Genomic DNA, 6826 nt, shown 5'->3' on the forward strand with positions numbered 1-6826 from the left:
AACACACAAACAGGCACACAATATTGTGATACACACACACACACAGACTCTTTGTGAAACAACACACAAACAGGCACACAATATTGTGATACACACAACACACACACACACAGACTCTTTGTGAAACAACACACAAACAGGCACACAATATTGTGATACACACAACACACACACACAGACTCTTTGTGAAACAACACACAAACAGGCACACAATATTGTGATACACACACACACACAGACTCTTTGTGAAACAACACACAAACAGGCACACAATATTGTGATACACACAACACACACACAGACTCTTTGTGAAACAACACACAAACAGGCACACAATATTGTGATACACACAACACACACACACACAGACTCCTTGTGAAACAACACACAAACAGGCACACAATATTGTGATACACACAACACACACACACACAGACTCTTTGTGAAACAACACAACACACACACACACAGACTCTTTGTGAAACACCACACAAACAGGCACACAATATTGCGATACACACAACACACACACACAGAGACTCTTTGTGAAACAACACACAAACAGGCACACAATATTGTGATACACACACACACACAGACTCTTTGTGAAACAACACACAAACAGGCACACAATATTGTGATACACACAACACACACACACACAGACTCTTTGTGAAACAACACACAAACAGGCACACAATATTGTGATACACACAACACACACACACAGACTCTTTGTGAAACAACACACAAACAGGCACACAATATTGTGATACACACACACACACAGACTCTTTGTGAAACAACACACAAACAGGCACACAATATTGTGATACACACAACACACACACAGACTCTTTGTGAAACAACACACAAACAGGCACACAATATTGTGATACACACAACACACACACACAGACTCTTTGTGAAACAACACACAAACAGGCACACAATATTGTGATACACACAACACACACACACACACAGACTCTTTGTGAAACAACACACAAACAGGCACACAATATTGTGATACACACAACACACACACAGAGACTCTTGTGAAACAACACACAAACAGACACACAATATTGTGATACACACAACACAACACACACACAGACTCTTTGTGAAACAACACACAAACAGGCACACAATATTGTGATACACACACACACACAGACTCTTTGTGAAACAACACACAAACAGGCACACAATATTGTGATACACACAACACACACACACACAGACTCTTTGTGAAACAACACACAAACAGGCACACAATATTGTGATACACACACACACACAGACTCTTTGTGAAACAACACACAAACAGGCACACAATATTGTGATACACACAACACACACACACACACACAGACTCTTTGTGAAACAACACACAAACAGGCACACAATATTGTGATACACACAACACACACACACACACAGACTCTTTGTGAAACAACACACACACAGGCACACAATATTGTGATACACACAACACACACACACAGACTCTTTGTGAAACAACACAACACACACACACAGAGACTCTTTGTGAAACACCACACAAACAGGCACACAATATTGTGATACACACAACACACACACAGACTCTTTGTGAAACAACACACAAACAGGCACACAATATTATGATACACACAACACACACACACAGACTCTTTGTGAAACAACACACAAACAGACACACTATTGTGATACACACAACACACACACAGAGACTCTTGTGTAACAACACACAAACAGACACACAATATTGTGATACACACAACACACACACACACAGACTCTTTGTGAAACAACACACAAACAGGCACACAATATTGTGATACACACACACACAGACTCTTTGTGAAACAACACACAAACAGGCACACAATATTGTGATACACACAACACACACACACACAGACTCTTTGTGAAACAACACACAAACAGACACACTATTGTGATACACACAACACACACACAGAGACTCTTGTGAAACAACACACAAACAGGCACACAATATTGTGATACACACAACACACACACACATACTCTTTGTGAAACAACACACAAACAGACACACAATATTGTGATACACACAACACACACACACACAGACTCTTTGTGAAACAACACACAAACAGACACACAATATTGTGATACACACACACACACAGACTCTTTGTGAAACAACACACAAACAGGCACACAATATTGTGATACACACAACACACACACACAGACTCTTTGTGAAACAACACACAAACAGGCACACAATATTGTGATACACACACACACACAGACTCTTTGTGAAACAACACACAAACAGGCACACAATATTGTGATACACACAACACACACACAGACTCTTTGTGAAACAACACACAAACAGGCACACAATATTGTGATACACACAACACACACACACAGACTCTTTGTGAAACAACACACAAACAGGCACACAATATTGTGATACACACAACACACACACACACAGACTCTTTGTGAAACAACACACAAACAGGCACACAATATTGTGATACACACAACACACACACAGAGACTCTTGTGAAACAACACACAAACAGACACACAATATTGTGATACACACAACACAACACACACACAGACTCTTTGTGAAACAACACACAAACAGGCACACAATATTGTGATACACACACACACACAGACTCTTTGTGAAACAACACACAAACAGGCACACAATATTGTGATACACACAACACACACACACACAGACTCTTTGTGAAACAACACACAAACAGGCACACAATATTGTGATACACACACACACACAGACTCTTTGTGAAACAACACACAAACAGGCACACAATATTGTGATACACACACACACACAGACTCTTTGTGAAACAACACACAAACAGGCACACAATATTGTGATACACACAACACACACACACACACACAGACTCTTTGTGAAACAACACACAAACAGGCACACAATATTGTGATACACACAACACACACACACACACAGACTCTTTGTGAAACAACACACACACAGGCACACAATATTGTGATACACACAACACACACACACAGACTCTTTGTGAAACAACACAACACACACACACAGAGACTCTTTGTGAAACACCACACAAACAGGCACACAATATTGTGATACACACAACACACACACAGACTCTTTGTGAAACAACACACAAACAGGCACACAATATTATGATACACACAACACACACACACAGACTCTTTGTGAAACAACACACAAACAGACACACTATTGTGATACACACAACACACACACAGAGACTCTTGTGTAACAACACACAAACAGACACACAATATTGTGATACACACAACACACACACACACAGACTCTTTGTGAAACAACACACAAACAGGCACACAATATTGTGATACACACACACACAGACTCTTTGTGAAACAACACACAAACAGGCACACAATATTGTGATACACACAACACACACACACAGACTCTTTGTGAAACAACACACAAACAGGCACACAATATTGTGATACACACAACACACACACACAGACTCTTTGTGAAACAACACACAAACAGGCACACAATATTGTGATACACACACACACACAGACTCTTTGTGAAACAACACACAAACAGGCACACAATATTGTGATACACACAACACACACACAGAGACTCTTGTGAAACAACACACAAACAGACACACAATATTGTGATACACACAAAACACACACACACAGACTCTTTGTGAAACAACACAACACACACACACAGAGACTCTTTGTGAGTGAGTGAGTGAGTGAGTGAGTATGGCTTTACGCCGCTTTTAGCAATATTCCAGGAATATCACGGCGGGGGACACCAGAAATGGGCTTCACACAATGTACCCATGTCGGGAATCGAACCCGTGTCTTCGGCGTGACGAGCGAACGCTTTAACCACTAGGCTACCCGACCGCCCCAGAGACTCTTTGTGAAACAACACACAAACAGACACAATATTGTGATACACACAACACACACACACACACACACACACACACACAGACTCTTTGTGAAACAACACACAAACAGGCACACAATATTGTGATACACACACACACACACACACCACACACACAACACACACACTCTCTTGTGACACAACACACAAACAGGCACACAATATTGTGATACACACACACACTCTCTTGTGACACAACACACAGGCGTCATGCAGAGTTTACACAGAGAACTCTTTACGATGAAGTTTTTAGTTTAGTTTACGTGACTTGACATTATCAAAGTCGAAACGAGTTACAGGAGACCGGAGACCCGTGAAGATCCGGGGTAAAATTGCATGGATCGATGCTCGTGATATCAATCACTGGATTGTCTGGTCCAGACTCGATTATTTACAGACCGCCGCCATATAGCTGGAATATTGCTGAGTGCGACGTTTAACAACAAACAAACAAACAGGAGATAGGAGTTCGGAACAGCCATACTGTGAGACAGAGAAAACCAACTTCAGCCGTTGTGGGGACAGTGACAGTTGCTTCTGCTCGTTGAACAAGGTTTACATTAGGAAATAAACTGTAGATTTGGAACCGAAGGCGCCGTTAGAGGCGACTATGCTTGTCGTAAAAGGCGACTGCTTGTCGTAAATGGCGACTATGCTTGTCGTAAAAGGCTGCTTGCCGTAAAAGGCGACTGCTTGCCGTAAAAGGCGACTATGCTTGCCGTAAAAGGCGACTATGCTTGCCGTAAAAGGAGACTATGCTTGTCGTAAGAGGCAACTAACGGGATCGGGTAGTCAGACTCGCTGACTTGGTTGATGCATGTCATCTTATCCCAACTGCGTAGATCAATGCTCATGATGTCAATCACTAGACTGCTTGGTCCAGACTTAAATATTTACAGACCGCCGCCATGTAGTCAGAATATTGCTGAGTGCGGCGTTAAACAACAAACAACAACAAGTAATCCTGACAACCATATCACAAAGCGATTGTAATGCTACGTGAGTGAGTGAGTGAGTGAGGTTTTACGCCGCTTTTAGCAATATTCCAGCAATATCACGGCCGGGGAAATCAGAAATGGGCTTCACACATTGTACCCATGTCGGGAATCGAACCCGGGTCTTCGGCGTGACGAGCGAACGCTTTAACCACTAAACAAAACAAAAATAAAAGTCGCCAGTCGGCAAATGTTTAATTGTTATCGAAAGAATGTTGATCTCTTAATATTCTACTTTTTGATTGCAGAAATTCTGCTTATTTCTTGAATTTCTTCCGTGTCTGCAAACATAATTCTTCCTCAAACATGTTCACCCCAACGTGACAATGCTTCGGACAATGTATGTTACGGAGGTCGTGGCTATAATAGTTATGTCTGTTACGGAGGTCGTGGCTATCATAGTTCTATATGTTACGGAGGTCGTGGCTATCATAGTAATGTCTGTTACGGAGGTCGTGGCTATCATAGTTATGTCTGTTACGGAGGTCGTGGCTATCATAGTTATGTATGTTACGGAGGTCGTGGCTATCATAGTTATGTCTGTTACGGAGGTCGTGGCTATCATAGTTATATATGTTACGGAGGTCGTGGCTATCATAGTTATGTATGTCACGGAGGTCGTGGCAATCATAGTTATGTATGTCACGGAGGTCGTGGCTATCATAGTTATGTCTGTTACGGAGGTCGTGGCTATCATAGTTATGTATGTTACGGAGGTCGTGGCTATCATAGTTATGTATGTTACGGAGGTCGTGGCTATCATAGTTATGTATGTTACGGAGGTCGTGGCTATCATAGTTATGTCTGTTACGGAGGTGGTGGCTATCATAGTTATGTATGTTACGGAGGTCGTGGCTATCATAGTTATGTCTGTTACGGAGGTGGTGGCTATCATAGTAATGTATGTTACGGAGGTCGTGGCTATCATAGTTATGTCTGTTACGGAGGTCGTGGCTATCATAGTTCTATATGTTACGGAGGTCGTGGCTATCATAGTTCTATATGTTACAGAGGTCGTGGCTATCATAGTTATGTCTGTTACGGAGGTCGTGGCTATCATAGTAATGTATGTTACGGAGGTCATGGTTATAATAGTTATGTCTGTTACGGAGGTCGTGGCTATCATAGTTATGTCTGTTACGGAGGTCGTGGCTATCATAGTTATGTATGTTACGGAGGTCGTGGCTATCATAATTATGTCTGTTACGGAGGTCGTGGCTATCATAGTTCTATATGTTACGGAGGTCGTGGCTATCATAGTTCTATATGTTACAGAGGTCGTGGCTATAATAGTTATGTCTGTTACGGAGGTCGTGGCTATCATAGTTCTATATGTTACGGAGGTCGTGGCTATCATAGTAATGTCTGTTACGGAGGTCGTGGCTATCATAGTTATGTCTGTTACGGAGGTCGTGGCTATCATAGTTATGTATGTTACGGAGGTCGTGGCTATCATAGTTATGTCTGTTACGGAGGTCGTGGCTATCATAGTTCTATATGTTACGGAGGTCGTGGCTATCATAGTAATGTCTGTTACGGAGGTCGTGGCTATCATAGTTATGTCTGTTACGGAGGTCGTGGCTATCATAGTTATGTATGTTACGGAGGTCGTGGCTATCATAGTTATGTCTGTTACGGAGGTCGTGGCTATCATAGTTATATATGTTACGGAGGTCGTGGCTATCATAGTTCTATATGTTACAGAGGTCGTGGCTATCATAGTTATGTCTGTTACGGAGGTCGTGGCTATCATAGTAATGTATGTTACGGAGGTCGTGGCTATAATAGTTATGTATGTTACGGAGGTCGT

This window comes from Haliotis rufescens, unplaced genomic scaffold, assembly GCF_023055435.1.
Source record: "Haliotis rufescens isolate VD_foot unplaced genomic scaffold, xgHalRufe1.0.p SCAF_16, whole genome shotgun sequence".
NCBI classification, from domain to species: Eukaryota; Metazoa; Mollusca; class Gastropoda; order Lepetellida; family Haliotidae; genus Haliotis; species Haliotis rufescens.